The sequence below is a fragment of the Cavia porcellus genome, unplaced genomic scaffold (genome assembly GCF_034190915.1).
Source record: "Cavia porcellus strain 051 isolate PalLab524CR breed Dunkin Hartley unplaced genomic scaffold, mCavPor4.1 scaffold_1, whole genome shotgun sequence".
NCBI classification, from domain to species: Eukaryota; Metazoa; Chordata; class Mammalia; order Rodentia; family Caviidae; genus Cavia; species Cavia porcellus.
The window spans coordinates 19,828,821-19,851,276 of NW_026947484.1; the positions used below are offsets into that span (position 1 = coordinate 19,828,821).

The 22,456-nt window shown below is 36.7% G+C and overlaps 1 long non-coding RNA gene across 1 annotated transcript in view; it reads left to right on the forward strand.

Moving 5' to 3' along the window:
• The window catches only part of LOC134475455 (uncharacterized), a 118,643-nt gene that overhangs the window by 452 nt on the left and 95,735 nt on the right, over positions 1-22,456 (forward strand). The window lies entirely within an intron of this gene.

Here is a 22,456-nt window from a genome sequence, read left to right on the forward strand (position 1 = left end):
GAATACCCGAGGCTTGTTAATGTTAAAACCTGTTTTTTTTTTCATTGAAATAATAGGACAACTCCCCTAATGTACAACGTTTTAAAATTTTTAGAAGAAAACTATAACAAATATACAATTAATTTAGAATTTATTGTTTTTGGGGTGTTTTCATTTTGTCATTGTGTGTCTAGCTTAACTCTGTTTTACTGTCATTTATTATGTCCTTCCTGGTGTACCAACTAGATCGATTCCTTAATCGTGTTATTAAAACTTATAGGCCTTCAGTCCCTACTTGAGTTTTCCCATTGGAAAAAAAATACATATTTGGTATTTGCTAATCAGAAGGTAAGGAGGGTAAGAAAGATATTCTAAGAATATCTGTAAATATTGATGCTCAAATAGATCTTCAAAAATGTGTCCATAAGGTAAAATTAGGAACTCTGACTTCAAAGTGACACTTGAATAGTTTACAATCTGTAAGCTAATTAAACCTCTGTTTCCATAATCAATAGAATATAAGAACTTTTTTTTCTGGTTGTCCTATCCTATAGCCCAGTTTCTTTGTAACATCAGTATATATTCTAGAGCCATTGGTTGGAGTCTCAACATTGCCACATCACTGGCTGTGTCATACATCCTTTGGGGAAAAGACTTGCACGTCTGTGCCTAGAGTTCCTTATCTGTACAATGGTGACAATACTTTCTCTTAGACAGTATGAAATTTAAATGAGTAAGTACTATTTAAAAACCCTCAGAGCAGGGCTCAACCTCTCAACACTTGTTGGATCCTATTTCCCATATTCAGTATACAGGTTTCTACAAGAAGTACTTACAAGTTTTTATACATTAAATCGTCTGTTAAGACAAAGCCAGTCGCTAACTTGAATTTTATTTTTTTATTTAAAAGAAAACAAAAAAGGGTAGAAATAATACAGTATTTCAGAAAAATGAACAGTAAGAAATCACTAGTTGATAAGTTACGTATTGTCCTCTTAGAAATAGTTGTTCAAGTAACTAAAGATACAAAGTGATATTGAATTTTATTTTTTTAAAAAATAGTTTTCAATAAACTGAGAAGTCAGTACAGGGTGGGCATTTGTATTTTGGCCAATAAACACATTGAAAAGGCACAACCATCAAAGACTATCCCTATCATTTTATTAAAGAGCGAGTATTTTAATTTCAGAATTGGGTGATGGTTAATTTTTTATTAAAGAAGAGTTCTTTAATTTAGTCATATGAAGCAATTCATTGTACTGGTTTTTCTCATTTCATTATGAACTTCGGGAAAATACCATGGATCAGCGTTTAAGAGCCCACCATAATAAAGTGCATTTCTGTTTAATTAAAAAATCAGTATAATCACACTTGATTTTTTTGTGATCCCAGATTTTTCTTGTGTTATTTAAGCAAAATTTAACTGCATTTAAAAGAATAGCAATCAACTGGTTTTTTTCCCCTTTGGTTTTTAGCCATCAAGAACTAGAATACTGCTTCAAAATGAATTTGTAATTTAAAAAATCTCTTGAGTGGAGGATGTAGCATAAAAGTATAATTCTTCCCTAGGAATAGGAACATGGAATAATAAACCTGTTCAATAATGTATTAATTTATTTAAGAAAGTTATTAAATGGCTACAATACATGAGGGGCACTAGGGTGAAGACCTGCCACTGTGGAACAAATAGAACTTTTACACTTCTTAACATTTGGAAAACACAGAACCAAAGTAGATTTAGCAATGACTTTTTATGTACCTCAGTCCAGAAATCAAAGATTTTTCTTTTCTAGGGAAACAGCATCCTCAAGATGTGTATAAAATACACTCAAAGCAGCAGTAGACTATTCTCTCACTTGTGAATAGCAAATGAGCTTTTAGGGTGTTAGCTTTTTCTGCAGCCACCTGATCTAGCAGAAAAGCAGTGCTGGAATAGGAACTCACTAGATCTCACATGCCTGTGTGGTATTCCCACTCATGCTGACACTGTCCTGACACAGGAAAATGGGCCCCATTTCTACTTATCCATATGGAGCACATGCTGCTGACGGGTCAGATGGCTCAGTGATCAGCCTTGTGCACAACACATTCTGGTCTGTAAAAGAGCACTATGGGGTATGAGGAATCCATAAAAGCTAGTATCAACCTCTAATTGTCTTTAGTTTCTAGGTATCCAAGATATGCTTGTACTTTTATCACTGTTTCAGACCTGGTGATTTGATTTTTAAAGATATTGGTTAATTAGGTCAGTGATTTTGAATAGATCAAGACTGTATTAGGAAGAAATATATGGTTTTCAGACAAACATGGAAGACAAAGATGTAGAGGTATTACTGATTTCTTGAGAGGAGGGACTGGATCTTCTACTTTCTTTGTCCCCACCATGTATAGGGTAGTATATGGTACATTTCAAGATGCCATGGATGTGAAGGGAGGCCACTAAGAGCATCACCATAAACACCTAACTTCATGAAAACTCTGGGTCTTTCCTGTTTACCTTTTCTACTTTGTCCTTGCCATTTTCATTATATCATTGAAATAAGCATATGAAACATGTGAGCGTGTCAGACATGATACATCTTGAACTAAAGAAAAATCTTCAGTGCCTGATTATATCATAAGAAACCCATTTCAGTGTTTCATCACACAGGAAGTAAAATCAGCTCACTGACAACTCTGGGAACTTTCCAGTTGACTTAGTGTTTTGTTTATCCAAGATTTACTCAGTAAATCATTATTTTGGAAATAAAAGTGCGTATATAACCAACTAACAAGAGAATATAAATCCTTGTTGGGGTCTATGCCTAGATCCCCAGTCTCCTAAATGGGTGCACAGTAAACGCCCAAATGAATGAGACAAGTGGCATGATCTTTAGGACTCCAAGAGGACCAAAATCCTCCACAGAGCTTATAATTCTGATAACTGAGACAGATAGACTGTCTCTGGGCACTCATATTGACAAGAACAGGGAAAATGCAGGAAACCTGAGCAGGATCTCATGAGAGGTTCAAAGACCCCACACAGCGACAGATGATGCTAATCAAGGAAAATTATCCTAGGAGAACGTCTCCAGGCTGCCTCAGCTGTGGTCTATCTGGCCCCTTGAGGCATCCTGGTTCTCTGTTCAGCCATGCCCAGGCCATGCCACAGCCCTGCATATGTATTCAGCTTCAATGGCTCCAACAAATTCTCAATAAAAAAGATAGTCATTGTGTCCATGTAGTTATATTTCAAAGGAAAATAATCTTCTGTTGCTGACAGTGTTATAATAGTAGCAATATCAAGAAACCTCCAGGAGACAATTATGAATATGTTCTGTTTTCATTCAGGACAAGTATATGTTGAAATTTATAACTTATCAGGTCTGTCATTTTGAATTAAGTGAATTTTGAACCTGGGATAAAGCATAGAACCATATAAGTAAATACTCTAAATCTTACGATAAATTTAGTAATTGTATGAATTATGATATTTGCCATGAGCAAATGTAATAGCAATAACCTTAAATTTTTTCAATAAGTTATTTGCCTTGAGATCATAATGAAACCTTATTCTTAATTCTTATAAATTGGAAGAAACCAAAATCTGAGACAGTGAAAAGAAATCTAAAAAAAGAGAATAGCTTTTAAGAGACTAAAAGTCATAAAAATTCTTGAGGTCTATTTCTAGCCCCAAATAGATATAATGAAGTAATTTCTAGAGATAAGTTGGTTCTAAGTCATTGGTCTCGGAATCCTCTAATTCTTGCTCCTTCTGGTTATTCAGTAAAGGACTCACTGAATAGGGCAGTCTAACAGTAACAGATTGACACTTTATTCAGGTGAAACTGGCCACTTTACATTTAACTAAGTTAAAAACACTTTGCATAACTTAGACGGCCTCATTTATGAGACTGTTAGACATGGTACTTCTGTTACTGATTGCTGAAAGTTACTGAAATGCTCATTGACAAGTGCTGTTGTCTACATGAACATTTCTTTTTTAAAGCAACTATTCTGGATTCTTAAAGCAGTTTCACTTTCTTTTATTATTTATTATAGTGGTATTGTTTTTGAAGAGAGAAGTGTGTGTTGTGTGCGTGCGTGTGTGTGTGTGTGTGTGTGTGTGTGTGTGTGTGTGCGCGCGTGCGTGTGTGTTGAGATGAGATCTCAATATACAGTTCAGCCTGACCTTGACCTTTGTAGTCCAGACTGGCCTCAAACGCTTAGGCACAACCTTCTAAATCTGGGATTACAGGCAAGCACCAGCATGCTCAGACTTTAAAGAGATCAATCATTTGGTATGGTCTTGCAGGTCTCCATTGTGGTCTCCATTTCCAACCTATACAGCCAAAGGGGCCTGATCTTCCCTCTCTACTCCCCGGTTCACATTGCGAGGAGATAGAATGAAGACACAAGCAACCCAGTCCTGTTCCAGAAATGTGACTTCATTAAGTACCCAAGGTCCCAGGCTAGGGCATTTGGGGACAGTGACAGTAGATGGCCCAGGCTGTTCCCACTTAAAGACTTCCCCTGTTACTGGTATTGCTCAGACTTCCCATTCTCCTCTGGTTCCTTCTTGTTTTCCAGCCCCAATCTTTCCACATCCCCTTGTTTCTGGGACTCCCAATGTACCTCCCTAAAATTTCATTTTTGGTTAAGATAGTTTTTCTCTATACCTGTCAAGGGTCCTGACCAGAAACAGATGGCTCATCGTAGCAGGGAATGTGAAACCCATTGAATTAAGGGACTGTTTCCAGAGTGTGGGCAGAGTTAGGGATTGATGGGGATGGTGAGGCATCTCACAACTAGAAGTAGCAGGAAACCCAACATCACACCTAGACTGCAAGAGCCAAGGAGAAATATGGCTTCCAAAAGTCTTGCAATTGCCATGAAAAAAGGCTACTTGACAAGCTGAGGCCTTAGGTGATGACCAAAGTTACTGACAATCTCTGACAGGTGGTCAACTTAACAGCTGAAATGAATCAGCATGGTGCTGAGCATGGATGGGCCTACCTGAGTACTACTGCCAGCATAAAAAGGAGACCTGGTGAGGAAGAGTGGTGATGTGTTGTTGTTTGGATCTGTTCTATTGAAACTGTTAGTTCTCCTGAAGCAATTTGTCATGCTGCACCCCCTGATAGGAACTTGCCTGTTACTAGTAGAGGAGCTCCAGACCTTGTTGCTGAGAATAGTTGTGGTTCACTTTGGGAGAGCTCTGGTTCTTACTTTGAGCATTGCTTCCTAGCTCCAGAGAGTTAGAAGTGTGCTGTTCAATCTCCAGAAGCTTGCCATGTTGGCTTTTTGACATGAACTCAGTTGTTCTCATTGTCACTGAGGATGACTGTGGTACTTTGCTTGGAAACCCTGGTTCTTATTTTGAGTGTCACTCCTTGGCTCCAGTACAGAACCCTCAGCTTGCTGGTACAGATCCTTCACCCCACTGGCATAGACGTTCTAGCTTCCACCACTGACCTTGAACCTTCCCAGCACAGATCTATGAAACAGACTTCCCTGAGTCATTGTCGTGGGCTCTAGGTTTTCAGCGAAACTCATGCAGGTTATTGCCATGGGATCCAGGCCCTCAGCTGGATTTTCTAGGTTTTAGTGCTGTGGACAGATTTCCTGCACTTTCTTTGTATTTGACTCCTTAGGTGATCATTATAAATAGTACTATAAATTATGAGCCCTACATGTATTTGTTCTCCGTGAAACCCCTGACTACACAGACTAGCACAGTAAGATGCAGGAAACAGAATATCTTGGCCTCTCCTCCCTTTGGATGTCTAGTGGCACCTTTCACCAGATGAACTGCAGGGCGAGGAACCATTGATAGAGGTCATAAAAATCAGCCGGGGCACAGGGTGAAGGGAGGAGACCAGATTCTGAGAGGCTAACAAAGAATATCCATGTATAGTACTTACAAACGGGACCTTTGACTGCTAAAATTATGTCAATTATTTTAAAACCTTTATATAATTGTGGAGTTTGTGTACTGTACAGAGGTGTCTCACTAGGAGATGTGTAGGTGAGTGAAGGTTTGTGTTCAAGGCATGTGCCCTGCAAGTGCTATTATTACCCAGTGTAAGACACACAGGTCATAGGGCCCAGCTGCTTTCTAAGCAGGGAAACTGTGGCACTGCATTTGTTTGGATGGTGGCCAGGTCTTTCAGCCTTTTCTCATTTGCACAAAACCATCATATAGACCAGAAGTAGTTGTGCATTTCAAGCAAACTATTACTTTAAGCTCTGAGGTAATATTGTACCATTGTTTGGAGGGGCAGCTCTGCAGTCAGATTGCTTGATTTCTACACTACATTCTTGAGTGTATCAAGAAGCTCTTTTTATTTTAAAAACAAAAGAGGAATGATACAGAACTTCAAAACCAAGTGTTAGGAAATTAACACTAGTTAATATATTGCATATTGTAATCTTAGAAGTAGTTGGTCAGGTTGCCAGATTTAGGTATGAAAAAATAAACAATGAGAGCACAAATTTTTTTTATGGATTTTCAGAGATTTGTAGTATAGTTATCTATCTTGTATATATATATATATAGATAGATATACACTTGGAGCACTTTCTTTCCCTTTTATTTTGACAGTATTCATTGTACATTTTGAATCTTATTACTCTTTCAGTTTTTTTACACTAGAGAGACAATACAATATTTATACATATGAGTTTGATTTATTTCAGTTGTGATTATGATCTCAAGTTGCATCCATTTATCTATAAAAGCCTTAAGGTTATCCTTTTTAATAGCCAAGTAATAACTCCATTGTATAAAAACATCACTTTCTTTTTTATCCATTCTGCAGCTAATGGGCACTTGAGTTGTTTCCAAGATTTAGATATTACAAGTTGTGCTGCTATAAACTTGGGTGCACATATATTGCTATGATATGATGTTTTTAATCCTTCTGGGAAAGTATCCAGAAGGGGAATAGCTGGATTGAATGAGACTCCCAATCCTAGTTTTTTTTTTTTTTTTTGGAGCTTCCACACTGATTTCCACAGTGGTTGTACCAGTCTACACTCCCACTAACAGTAGAGAAGCTTTCCTTTTCCCCCACAGCCCCACCAACATTTGTTGTTGGTTGATTTTCTGACGGCAGCTGTTCTTTCTGGAGCAAAATAGAATCTCAGTGTTGTTTTAATTTGCATTTCACAAATGATCAGTGACATTGAGTATTTCTTTATGTATTTATTTGTCATTTGTATTTCTTCATCTGAGTAGTGCGTGTTCATCTTACATGCCCGATTTTGGATTGGGTCTTTGAATTTGGGGGGGGGGCTGATATTTTTCATTTCTTTATATGTTCTAGATATGTCTTTTGTCTCAGGAAGAGCTGGGTAAAATTTTTCCCATTCTGTGGGTTTTATTTCACTCTGTTGGTAATTTGTTTTGAAGTTCAGAAACTTTTAGGAAAATGAGATCTCAATTATTGATTCTTTGAAGTACTTCCCCTGTGGTTTGTGCTTTGTTCATGAACTCTTTGCCTACCCCTTTGTCTTCAAGATTTCTACCTACCTTTTCTTTCAGTAGATTTAGTGTTTCTGTTTTAATATTTAGATATTGATCCATTTTGACTTTAGTGCATGGTGATGGACTTGGGCCTAGTTCAATCTTCAGCATGTGGAAGGCCAGTTTTTCCAGTACCATTTATTAAAGATGCTATCTTTCTTCCGGTGAACATTTAGCCCCTTTGTCTAAGATAAGGTGTTGAAGTATTTTTGTAGTTGTGCTTGCATCTTCTACCCTGTTCCATTGAGCTTCAGGTCTGTTCTTTTGCCAATACCAGGCTGATTTTATCACTGTAGCTTTGCAGAGTAATTTCAAGTCAAGAATTGCGATGCTTCCTGCATTACTTTTCTTGACCAGGATTGTTTTTGCTATTCTAGGTCTCTTCTGTTTTCAGATGAAAATTTTAGGAATGTTTTCTCTAGATCTATTAATAGTATTTTGATTGGGATTGCGGAAATCTGTACAACAGTTTTGGGAGTATGGCCATTTTCATTATGTTGGCTCTTCTTATCCAAGAACAAGGGATATCTTAGATTTTCTGATATCCTCTTCAATTCCCTTTTTAGAGTATTAGAGCTTTCAATTTATAGATCTTTGACATCCTTTGTTAGATTGATACCTAAGTATTTCACTATTTTGGATGCTACTGTGAAAGACGTTTCCATCATTTCTCTCTCAGTGAGTTTGTTGTGTACAGGAGTGCTATTTATTTTTGAGTGTTGGCTTTGTATCCAGCTATGCTGCTGAATTAACTTATTAACTCTAGTAATCTTTTAATGGAGTTTTTTGGGTCTTCTATATACAGTATCATGTCATCACTAATACTGATAAATTAACTTCTTCCTTTCCTATCCATATTCCTTTTATATCTCTTTTTTGTGTAATTGCTCTAGCTAATGGTCCCAGAACCATATTGAATAGGAGTGGCAATAATGGACATCTTTGTCTTGTTCCTGATTTTAGAGTGAAAGCTTTCAGTTTTTGACCATTTACTATGATGTTGAGTGTTCATTTGTCATAAATGGCTTTTATTAGATTGAGATAGAGACCATCCAGTCAGATTTTCTGTATGGTTTTTGTCATTAGTGAGCGTTAGACTTTATCAAAAGCTTTTTCTGTGTCTGAGATGATCATGTGATTTTTGTTTTCATCTCGGTTTTTATTGATTTGTATATTTTGAACCATTCCTGCATTTCTGGGATTCATCACAATTGGTTGTGGTTCTTGATGATTTGATGCATTCTGTTTGCCAGTATTTTATTGAGAATTTTTGTATCTATGTTCTATAGGGAGATTGGTGTATAGTTCTTTTTGGTTGAGTCTTTCTCTGGTTTTGGTATCAGAGTAATACCTGCCTCCAGGAATGAGTTAGGGAGGACTGCTTCCCTAACTCATTTCAATTTCATTGAAGAGGTTGAGGAGTGTTGGCTTTAAATCTTCCCTAAATTTCTTATAGAATTGAGGCATGAATCCATTAGGACCTAGGCTTTTCTTTATTGGTAAGTTTTTAATCACATTTTCAATTTCGGTAGCTGACATTGGGTTATTCAAAATTGCTATATCTTGTTGATCCAGCTTTAGTAATTCATACTTTTCTAGGAATCTGTCCATTTTCTCTGTGTTTTCCAGCCTATGTAAGTAGGTATTGATGATCTGAATTCCATAGGATCTGTAGTAATGTCATCCTTCTCATTCCTCATTGCATGAATTGTGTTTTTTCTTTCTTTCTCTTGATACAGTTGGCAAAGAGTTTAGCAATTTTGTTTATTCTTTCAAAATATCACCTCTTCATTAATTTCTTATATTGCTTTCCTAGTTTTAATTGCATTGACTTCTCCTCTGATATTTATAAATTCCTCCCTTCTATGATCATTGGTCTTGACTAGTTCTTCTTTTTCTAGAAGCTTGAGGTGCAAAGATGTAATGGAACTAAGTTGTTTATTTGTGTTTGTTCTGTTTTCCTGATATGAGAATTGATTGCTGTATATTTCCTTCTTAGAACCAACTTCATTGCTTCCCACAGGTTCTGGTGTGTTATATCTGCATTTTCAATGAATTGTAGAGTTTGTTTAATTTCATCTGTGACCCATTGGTTAATCAGGAGGGTGTTATTTAATTTGCATCTTTTATGTAGGTTTTGCAGTTTCTTTTGCCATTAATTTCCAATTTTAGTGCAGTATGGTCAGATAATAAGCACAGGAAAATTTCAACCCCTAGGCATTTACTTAAGCATGTTATATGGACTAATATATGGTGGATTTTAGAGAATGCCCAATATGTAGCTGAGTAAAATGTGTATTCTGATGTTGGGTGGAACACCCTATAAATATCTAGTAAATCCATTTGTTCACAAGTTTGATTCAGTTCTACTATATCCTTGCTGATTTTTTGTCTAGTTGATTTGTCTCTTCATGATATTGGGGTATTAAGTTCCCCATTCCAATTGCATTATTGCATATTTGAATTTTTATGTCTATTTGTCTTATGTAGTACAGTAATCCTGTATTTGGTGAATATATATTTGATTATTATCTCTTTCTCTTGAATTTTTCCCCTAACAAGTGTGTAGTGACTGACCTTCTTAATCTATTTTGATATCTTTGGTTTGAAGATCACATTGTCTGAAAACAATAACTACCTTTGTTTTTTTCTGGGTTCTTGTTGCATGGAATATTATTTTACATCCTTTGACTTTTATCCTCTAAGTTTCTTTTTGAGTTAAATGTGTTTCTTGTATACCAAATATTGTTAGTTTCTGTTTCTTGATCCATTCTACCAATCTATTTCTTTTAACTGGTGGATTGGGGCCATTTACATTGATGGTTATAGCTAATATATATTGGCTTAACTTTGTCATGTTATTTTCCTGTTCGTGTCCTGCTTTTCCCCTCTTGTTTAATTGTTTGCCCTGCCTCGTAGTTTCCTTCTGTTATTGTTCTGGAAATTGTGGTCATTTTTATCTCTATCTAGTATTTTTTAGTACTCTTTTTTAAGGTTCGTTTTGTGGGCATGTATTTCTTTGGTTGTTCTTTTTCATGAAAGTATCTTATTTCTCCATTAATTTTGAAGGAAAATTTTTTGGAGTATATCAATGTGGGTTGAAAATTGTTTTCTTTTAGGGCCTGAAATATTTCATTCCAAGCTTGTCTTGACTTAAGAGCTTGTGTTGAGAAAACAGCCATGATTCTAATGGTCTTTCTTTCATATGTGAGCTTTTTTTCCCTCTCGAATAGCTTTTAGTATTCTATTTTTATGCTGGATTTTTGAGATCTTAATTAATACATGTCTGGGCATAGATTTATTTTGGTTATGGCTATTTGGTGTTCTATATGCCTCATTTATCTATATATCTGAGAGTTTTCCCATGCTTGGGAAAATTTCTATTATTATTTCTGCAAATAGTTTTTTATGCCATTTCTGTTGATTCTTACATTTTCATTCATATTTAACAATGTTATATTGTTTTTCTTTGCTTTGTCTTAGAGATGGTGATTTGTTATTTCCTGATCCTTTGCTATTTTTAAGAGTTCTTTCCTTTCATGATCACTAGCTGTGATCCTATTTTTAAGGTCTGAAAGTCTGTCTTCAGTTTTGTTCAACAGTTTCCCCAGCTTTCAATGGAATTTTTAATTTCCTGCATATCTCTTTGAATTTGTTTCATGCATTCTATTTCTTTACTATATTGTTCATTCAAGATTTCCATCATTTTCCCATGGTCCTGTACTTTTTAAAACATCTATGTCGTTTCTAGCTATGCTGAGAAACTCCTTCATTAAAGTTGTCATTCTTTTCTTTACTTGAGGGAGTATTTCTAAGTTTTATTTTTTGGTAGCAGGGATTCAATTCAGGATCTTGCCCTTGCCAGGCAGGTGCTTATACTACTGAGCTATATCCCCCGTTCCCTGAGAGATTATTTTTAATCTGACTTCCTCCATAGCCTCATGGATTAGCTTCTTTATTTTATTTGATATCCTTTTCAGATATTTCATGTATGTGACTTTCAATGACCTCTATTTTAGTGTCTCTTGTACTTGTTGCTGATGGGCTGGGCATTTGAGATTGCATTTTGCTTTTTCATTTCATCAGTGTCACTTCTTGGATTAATATTTTGGCTTTTTCATGGAGCAAAGATGGCGGATAGATAACAACTGGCTACAGAGGCTGCCTGAGATAGTCAGCTTAGAATTCAACATAATACAGAGTGAGGAGCCCAGAACAGAGGGAGATGAATTCTCTCGTTCCAAGAAGAAATTAAGGTGAGAAGAACCAACCAAACATACAATCCTGGTGCTATTATTGGAACAGCTAAAGGTTCAGTGTTCCTGCTGCAGTGGGTGACTTGCCGACCATCTGAGATCCCACTGGGATTGCCAAGGTCCCGCTGCTTCGACTCATTGGAGGCACAGTTACATTGAGTTTGAGCCAGATGGAGAGCTGAGTTGGCAGGATGCCTGCATCGATCTGTGGTGAGTGACAGGAGTGGAGCCATTCCACAGAAAGCGGGGCTTCTGGGACCAGGCAGGACTGGCAAGTACAAGGGGCAGCAGTGACTTCAGTCAGTTGTTCCCTTCCTGAACGGGATTGGTGGAGTGAGCTAGGCCTAGGTCATGCGACCTGGCTGAGATGCAATAGGTTATCTGAAATCCAGCCCCTACAGCGGTGGGGCACTAACCACACTAACCCAGTGAAACCTCAGAAATTTCACTGACCAGAGGAGAAGCAGTGCAAAGTAATATAGTGCAGGCCACAGCAGCTTGACTGACCCAGAGGGGAGGTGGCACAGAGTAATACAGTGCAAGCCACAGCAGCTTTACTGATCCAGAGGGGAGGGGCCAATATATGCTGGCCCTGTCTGCAACTCACTAGCATACGGCAGTGGGAAGGGTCATCTAGCCAGCATGCTTCAGAAGAATTGTAACCAACAAAGAAAGAAACTGGGGCCTCCTGGATGAAACAAAAAAGATGGGAAGAGGAAGCAACAACAAAAAGTCCCCAGATCCCAACCCTGAGAACATTGACCCAGGACAGGTAAATACAAGGAGAATGAGAACAACAAACATACAATATCAGACACAGCACCAGTGGACATAATATATTTGGGACCTCTTAGATGAGTTCTAAAGTGAAATATTTAGTCAAGTAAAGCAACAAAAAAGAAGATTAATAAAAGAGATACTAAGCACCCCTCAAGCAGACACAGACGGAAGAAGGAAGGAACTCAAAGGAGAGAACCATTTGATGAAAAATATAAAAAAATATAGAATACATGAAACAGATTCAAAGACATTACCAGCAAATTAAAAACTCTATGGAAAGATGGCAAATCAGCTTGAAAGAAACTAAGGATAGATTATCCAAACTGGAAGACAGGTTTGCAATGTGGGATTATGAAAGGGAAAACTTTTAAAAAATAACAAGGGAACAAGCAGTAAGAATACAAAGGCTAGAAGATGACAAGAGGATCTATAACTTAATATTCACAGAAAGAATTAAGGAAAACTTCCCAAACATAGGAAAAAGGAAATGATATTCTGATATAGGAGGCATACAGAACTCCAGCCACCTACAACCAAAACAGAGCTACACCAGGGCATATAATAATTAAGATCCCAGAAATTCAATATAAGAACAGAATATTAAAAGCTGCTAGAGACAAGAAACAGATAACCTAAAAAGGAAGACCCACCAGAATAACGGTGGACTTCTCGACACAAACCATCAAGTCAAAAAGAGCCTGGAGTGAAATATTCCAAGCCCTGAAAGAAAATAACCTCCATCCCAGATTGATATACCCTGCTAAACTGGCTCTATAAATTAATGGAGAAACAAGATGCTTCCAAGACAAAGAGGAACTTGGGAAATTCACAACCAGCGATCCAGTTCTACAGAGAATACTGTAGGGCATTCTAGAGAGAGGGAGAAAAGTACTAGAATTCCAGGAACAGTGACAGAGAGGCCTCAATGAATAGAGAAGAAAACAGAATGAAGAAGATAAGCAGACAACTGATGGCAAAAAAAGAGCATAACAGAACTGAGGCCGAGAAGATTTTATTCAAAACTGATATGATTGATAGTATCAAGTCTGAGTATAGGCAACTACACTGAAGATGACAAGACTCTACGATACACATACTGGTTTGATAACTTCCAGTTTTTGAAGTTCTATACTATATGCAAAGTTGTGTTTTTATTAATACTGTTATGTACTGATATGTTCAATTATAATTATACTATTTCTGAGGATATAGCCAATTCTATTGGAGATAACAAGAGATAACACAGAAACCACAGTGGAACTCTGTACAATGGTCTTATGTTTTTTTAGTTTCATGTGTTTATAGGAATATGTTTTGTTTTGTCTTGCTTTGTTTTGTTTCTCCCTCTAATATAGAAAGGATAGAAATACATGTTAAGACTCATGCATATGTAGAATATATAAACAGTTTATGAGAACTGATTTTAAGACACATGATGAAATGAACAGATAGTTTGAAGAAAAAGAGACACTAACATACCTAGTGCTGATCCTGGAGTATCATAATTTGAAACCTAGCAATAGTATTATTCTTTGTTCAAGTGATATTAGCCTGCTTGGGTTTATTCAATCTTAACATAATTGAAGATATGGATAACTGCATGTATGTTTAAGTGTTGAGGTTTGATAACCATATTTCTAAGTTTTTGTTGGATAGTTGAACAGAACTGCTTGCAGTCTCACTGACTGAATCCCCACTTTATATGCTCCACCTCAGTATCTTGAATAACTATTTGTAAGAAGACAATCTGTAATCATCAACTAGTGATTTCTTACTGTTTATTTTTGCTTTGAAATTATGTATGAATTCTACCCATTTTCTGTTTTGTTTAGTCTTTCTTTAAATTAAATTTTTAAAAAGGCACTACGGTACCCAGGGCTGATCGAGGAGTGTCATGATGTGAAATCCAGCAATACTATTATTCTTTGTTCAAAATGATTTTAACCTGCTTTAGTTTGTTTAAACATAAATGAAGATATGGATAACTGCTTGCAGGTTTAAGTGTATAGGATTGACAACCATGTTACTAAGTTTTTGTTGGACAGTTGAACAGAACTGTTTGCAGTCTCACTGTTTGAATTCCCACTTTACATGTTCCATTTTTGTATCTTGAACAACTATTTGTAAAATGAAAATATTTAAACATCAACTAGTGATTTCTTACTGTTTATTTTTGCTCTGAATGTATGTATTATTTCTACCTATTTTCTGTTTTGTTTAGTCTTTCTTTAAATAAAATTTAAAAAAATATTTTGGCCTTTTCAATTCTCCTAGTCTCAACTGTCCATTGTGTGTCTTAGGGTCCTTCTGTGCTGCTAATGTTCACCCAGTTGCTGGATCCTACAGTGTAGGGAAGGGGCCAGTCACCTGAATTCTTAGGGGCCAATTAAATAAATTCTAATTCTTCGTAGGCTGACTAGCTTAGGAGCATTATTTTAAACCAACAGCTCATGTTGTTTCTATGGTGTCAGGCTATTCCAGTCTGCCAGACCCACCTGTCTATAGTGTGAGTCCCAGCCAGAGTCCTACTGCGTCACTGGAGATCTTGCAGACCCAGTCGGTTTTCTCTGGATGGGAGCAAGCCTTGATGGTGTTCTTGTTAGCTCACTTGGGGTTCCCTATACAGAAAAAGGACTCACTTGTGTTCTCACAGGCTCACCAAGATCCTTTCAGTGGTAGAAGGGTTCACTGAGCCTCCTATTGACCCACTTAGGTCGTCAGCTTAGTGGGGGGCTTACTGCACTGCTGCTGACCCACCAGGGAACTGCAGGTAGTGAAAGGAGTTGCTGATGATCCTGTGGCCTGCTGAGGTTGTCTGGGTGAAGAAGAGTAGTGGCTGAGGCTCCCCTTGGTTGTTGAGGTCATCTAGGTACAGAGGAGGGCCTGCTGACAATCCCATGGGCTGCTGAGGTCGTCTGGGTTTGGGGGAGGGATGGCTGAGGCTCCCCTTGGCTGCTGAAGACCTGCAGGAGTGTAGGAGGGGCAGCTGATGATCCTCTTGGCTGCTGAGGTGTAGGGGAGGAACCTGTTTGTTCTTACTAATAAAATTAGGTTAACAGTCGTACCAACTGTACAAAGTTAATGGATTAGATGAGATATAAATAGATAAAATATTTAACACAACAGCTAGCACATAACTTGACCTCAATATAGGCAGCTATTCTATGATTAGTTTGTAAGCCCACTTTTGTGTTTGCCATCTAGGTTTGGTAAATGACAAATGAGCATTTACTAGTTGCAGCATCCATGGAAACACTACAACATCCTATTTCTCTATTTTCACTCCCACTTACACAGCAACTTCTCTTTCATTCATGTCTGATTCATACACTTTGTCCTATTAAATCACATCAATTTCCAATCAACGTTTATCTTCCTGCAACTTCTGCTTCCCTGGACCTGTTCACTAGCTGTCTATGTTATATGGAAGGAGTTCACAGGTTATCTGTCCTCAAAGAGAAACTTGGGAACAGTGAGACCCTGAATCGATCAAAAAACAAGGGTTGAGAACCCAGCTTTGGTTTTTCAGCCAAGTGACTATCAATGCTTTGATGAACTTTAAATGGTTGGTGCACTCTCTCTGTACTTAGACGTAGTTCCATTATATCTCTAAAATTAAATCTGTTATATTTCTTTAAAATTAAGCAGCATGCTTTAAAAATAAACACAAAGTAATATATCCTGACACTTCTCACAACCATTTTGTATTGTGTTTCTTCCAAAACATAAAATAACACACTTTGTAATATATGTTACATGTGATCTAATACATCATCACTTGTGCTCCTATGTTTCTCTTCCCTCTGTAATAACACTTACATGGCTGTAGTCACTAGTTATCACACACACACACACACACATACACACACACACACACACACACACACACACACACACACACATAACCAAGTCAAGAACAGAAGTAAATAGAGACAATCTCTAAGGGGTTTGTTTTATGGGCTAGGAAACCATTCCTCAAGGCAAATCTGCAAAGACTCTCTCTCTCATGGCTCATTGACCATAACTAGTGTACATACCTAATTCAACTTATTCAGTAGAAAGGAAATGGGTATGGTTAATACTACTCACTGGGGAAGAATAGATCTTGGGAGCCAACCACTATTATCTAGTGTTATAGAGAAACATGTGTCTCTGAAGAGATTTTACATGAACAGTAGTGAGTAAGGAGAGATCGCACATGTGTGCATGTGTCTGTGTCTGTGTCTATGTAATGGAGTGCCTGGCTAATGAAGAGACATGATCTCAAATCCTAGACTACACTGAAAGAATAGCTATTGTACAGATGATGAGATCAGAGAGAAGTGCATCGTAGAAGACTGAAGCTTGTCACAAAAAGATGCCACAAGCATCTTCATTTATACAGACACCTGTGCTGTTCTTGCAGAGATTATAGGTTTATCTTTTCAGAGGCATGAGGGGAAATTATTTCCTGCTTTCCTGTGACCTGTAGACAAAGGTAGCCATAGGGAAATGAGAACAAGGTGGTTTCCCATTTACTGTAATTTGACTGGCAAGCAAAAGCCTTTTTTATAATCCAAAATTCTTTCCTCTAAAACAAAACAAAGCAAAGCTATTATAAAAAACCACAGAGACACCGAACTAGCCCTAGGTCTAGTAGGCTAGATATTTAGCTGTGGGATACGGGGGTAGATATACTGTGCTTTCTCCTAGACCCGTCGTAGTCCACATTATGCCCTGAAACTAGAATTTTCACCCTCAAATAAAGGAATAGGCTCTTTCTGGGGTCTTTACTAAGCAAATGATTGTGGGGAGAACATACCAACACCTTATCATTAATTATTTCATCATAGAAACAGTGCACCTGGAAACAAATTCCTTAGATGAGTGAGCTCTTTAAAAGAAAAATAAACCTCTTTATCTGCCCACATGTCCAGTTAGACACACAGATTTGTATAAAACACACAGGAAAGAGATTCAAGTGACAAAGAGATGAAAAAAGATGTGCTTTACTTTCTCCATAGAAACTAATTAAGAGCCATGTTTGGTGATGCAGGCGCCATGGTAATCTCACCCATCTGGGAGGCTGAAGCAGAAGAAACACAAATTTAAGCCTAGCCCAGGCAACTTAGTAAATGCCTTGGGTTCAATCCTGAGTACCAAAAATAAATAGAATTAGACCCTCCTAAAGGGAGTGTCTGTGAGTACATTGTGTTAGGTAACCTAGCTCAGCAATCTTCATAGGTGACTGATGCAAAAAACTTTTAGCAATCATTTTGGAGCCACTGAGCCTCTTGATTTTGCATTTACTTTTTGGTGTGTGAGAGAAGAGCTGATAGAAGAAGAAACAATAGTTGTGGAATTGAAGTTAGTGTTTGGGGTCAAATTTATATTTCTATGGAGAGGAGAGGCATTCCCTAACTTCCTAAAAGTAAGATAGCAATCTATAAGACAGTTTCTGATGTTTTTCTTGGTGTTCACTTGGCAAGGGAGAGGTGGAATGCCATTGATTGTGCATATTTCATGACTCAGCTTTGTGAGTCACATTTATAGCAGTTTTCACTAGCATGATGATGAAGAACACTAGATTTTACCCCAGGCTTTGTGTTAAATAGCTGAATGACCCTAGGCATGCCTGTATTAAAAAGGGATAATAACAGTACCTACTTATGTGGTAGTTGTAAGAATTAAATGAGCTAAGAAACATGTTCATAACTCAACATCTTGCCAGTATCAGCCACTTAGCAAATGTCTCTTTTTATTTCACTGTTGTCTTTATTTTATACGTAAGAAAATCATCTCAGAGAGATTAAGCAATGGGTCATATTTGAGAGAAATTAAGTATCTTGCTTAAGATGTCCACTTATGTAAATCCTGAGAGGGAATTCAAGCCCTTCCACCTAATTTCAGGTTTGTCCGGTTCTACAGTCTATATGTTACACAACTAGGTAATTTTTCTGTTGAATTGTCTATTTCATACACTGTTATAGTTTAGATCTGGGGTTTAGATCTGTTATAGCTTAGATCCAGAAAAGTCCAGTACTGAGTTTATAGCTGATTTTCTGTTAGGAAGAGGAGTCTGGTTGGAGGTAGGTCACTGGGGATGATCTATGAGGGTATGTATCCCTCCCTGGCTTCTCTCTTCTTTCTCTGCTTTCTGGCTTCTGTGATATGGGCAGATTTCCCCTGTGGCAGGTCCTTCCTCCATGCTGTTTTTGGGTTGAACCTACAATAATGGACCAAAATGTCTAAGAACGTGAGCCACAATTAAGCTCTTCTCCTGTAAGTTGCTGATGTTGAGTACCAGGTCCCTGAGGTGAAGAAAGTGACTAAGACACACATCGTATTGCAAATACACAGGATAATGGAATGAAGCTCCTAAAACTTCAGGATTGGAAGTGAACTTTTTTGGGCATCATCTGAAGCATTCCACTCACTAAGTAGACACTGCTACATGAACAACAAATGGAAAATCTGCCTAAGACCCTGACAAACCTCAGTATCTTGTTGCAGTTTTAAGTGATGGGTCCAAAATGTAATCCGTAGCTTAATGACCTGCAGCAGTTTGCCCAGGATGATGTAACTAGCAAGTGGTGTAGCCATGATGGGAACTGTGTATGTCTTTCACCAACCTTGCACTTTTTTGCTGGATCAACCTTAAATTTAAACAAAAACAAAAACCTCTCAATGTATCCAAAATGAATTTAGTACAAGATACAGCAAACTCTTTAAGCAACTGGAACTTAAAAACCAGGCTCTTTCTGTGCCTTGGTAAGTTAAACAACATGAAAATAAGCATGTTATAACAATGAAACAACACACTAAAAAATAAAACAAACACCCTTGTGGGCAGGTGGTACGGTCAGTTAGTTTTCGTTCCTCTCTAGCTTCTCTCTTTATATTTATGTTACTATTTTATTTATTTATGAAGACCATCTCTGTGTGCTTCAAGGCAAAAATAAGCAAGGACAAATTTAGTTTTATTCAAAATATTCTCCTCACAATGCTGGCTAAAGAAAATAAAAATTCAAGAGAAGTTTTGTAGCAAAATTAATTTCCTTAATGCACCAGGAAACTTAGATATGTCTGAGTATTCCAGCTATGCTCAATGTCTTTCAGTAATTAGTTGTCTTGCAACATCAGAATTTTAAAGGCTTTCCAATGCATTGTTGTAGCAAATACAGTTTTGAGTCAATTCTGAGTATTTAAACCATTCAAAAATACTGAAATACACATAATTTTATTGTATGTTAAAATCTTACCTCAAAAAGAATAAAAAAGAACCAGAAGCAAATTTAAAGTCAACTTATCAATACCCAAGCTGACATGTTTAGGAATAACTAAATTTCAATTGTACTAGAAAAAAGACTATTGGATACATATGGGAATGTCTATGCAAATACATGACAATGCCAATCGGGAAAACATAGGTTTGAAAATTTTCATTAGTATTCTGGGAAAAACATGAGTATATGCATTAAATAGTAGAGTCAGACTTAAAACTATGCTTTATTATTTTAAAAAATCACATAAGTGAAGATAATGCATGAAAAGGTAGAATAATGACATTGATTATAATTTAGCAAGCGTCCAGTATGTGCCAGAACAGTATACTGGTGCTTACTGTTATCTAACACAGTATCATTTGACACATACACTTCCCCCTTATTTTACAAGTTAGGAAATAGGCACACAAAGGTTACATAGTTTGCAAGAGGAGTCACAATTAAAGAGCAAAACTGCTCTTTTGAAGCCCACACGGGTCACAGTCTACAACCAATGCTGCTAGTCACCATGCTCTAAAAAGGAGAAAACTGAATTAGAAATCTTTAGACATTTTTGTAGTTCAATTTCCCCAACTTTTTGTTGTGAATAACACAAAAGTTCATCAGCACTAGAATTCCAAAATTCCTAGTCTTTGCTCAATTCTTTTCTTTATGTGGTCTTCAGTGCAGTTGTTTTTTATAGGATGGATTCACTTCAGGATTCTTTTATCTAAAAAAATTCCATACACTTTAACTATAATGTCAATCAGAATTTTATTTACATCTTTTTTAGGTATCAAATATGGCTTAAATGAGAGCACCCTGATGCTATAAACAGTGTGGCTAAAGGCAAACATCATGTTGCAGATTACTTTAAAACGATAGAGGAAAAGTGAGGTAAATATTAAAAAAAGAAAAGATATATTTATGAGGCATTTTTCTACCACCTGTAAAATATTATTTTTTATTTTAAAAAACAAAACAAAAAAATATAAATAATGAAGAATTTTAAAACAACAGTAAGAAATCAACACTAGTTAATATATTACATATTGTTATCCTAGAAGTAGTTGTTCAAGTTATAAGATCTAGACATAGAAAATGAACAGACAATGGGACAATGACAGCACAAATCGTTTATGAACTAATAGAGAATTAGTAGTATAGTTATCTATTGTACACACTTATACATACATACATACATACAGTTATATGTATAGATTTACATACATATGATCTTTTCCTTTCTTCCTTTTTTCCTTTCCCCTATCCTAGTTGTTCTTTCCTTTTGAGCACTTTGTTTCCCTTTCATTACTACAATATCTATTATACATTTTGGATCTTATTGCTCTTCCAGTTTTTTATTGTTATTTATTTTTTATGTTAGGGAGACAATATGATATTTACAAATGTGAGTCTGATTTATTTCACTTAGGGTAATCTCAGGTTGCCTCCATTTACCTATAAAATGCTCAAGATGATTCTTTTTATAGCTGAGTAATATTCCATTGTATAAAAATACCACATCTTTTTCATCCTTCTGCAGTTGATAGGCATTTGGGTTGTTTCCAAGATTTAGCTATTACAGCTTTCACTGCTATAAACATGAGTGCACATACATTGCTGTGACAGGACCTTTTCAGTTTTTCTAGGAAAATACCCAGAAGAGGAATAGTTGAATTGAATGAGACTTCCAATCCTAGTTTTTTGAGGAATCTCATACTGATTTCCACAGTGGCTGCACCATCTACATTCCCACCAACAGTGGAGAAGCATTCCTTTTTCCAAACAACCCCACCAACATTTGTTATTTGTTGGTTTCTTGATGGCAGCCATCCTTTCCCGAGTGAGATGGAATCTCAGTGTTTTAATTTGCATTTCACAAATGACCAGTGACACTGAGCATTTATTTATTTATTTGACATTTGTATTCCTTCATCTGAGAAGTGTGTTCAATTCAGATGCCCAATTTTGGATTGGGTCTTTGAATTTTGGAGGCCTGATGTTTTTCAACTCCTTATATGTTCTAGATGTAAGTAAGTCCATTGTCTGAGGGACAGCTGGCTAAAAATGTTTTCTCATTCTGTGGGTTCTATTTTGAATTTGTGGGTGATTTTTTGAAGTACAAAAACTTTTTAATAAGATGAGATCCCAGTTGTTGATTCTTGAAATACTTCCAATGCAGTTGGGGTTTTGTTCATGAACCCATCGCCTACCCCGAAGTTTTCAAGAACTTTTTGCCTACCTATCTTTTCTTCCAGTAGATTTAGTGCTTTTATTTGAATAATGGATCTTTAATCCATTTTGACTTTAGTATATCGTGATAGACATGTGTCTAGTTTCAGTCTTCAGCATAGTGAAAGCCAGTTTTTCCAGCACCATTTATTAAAGTGGCTGTCGTCTGTCCAGTAAATATATTTAGACCCTTTGTCAAAGATAAGGTGCTAAGTGTCTTTGTAGTTGTATTCGCATCTTCTACTCTGTTCCATTGATCCTCAGATCTATTTTTTTTTTACCAGTACCATGCTGATTTTATCACTGTAGATTTGTAATAGAATTTCAAGTTAGGAACTGAGATGTCTCCTACTTTGCTTTTGTTGCCTGGATTACCTTTGTTATTCTAGATTTCATCTATTTCCAAATGAATTTTAGGAATGTTTTCTCTACATCTGTATGGTATGTTAATGGTA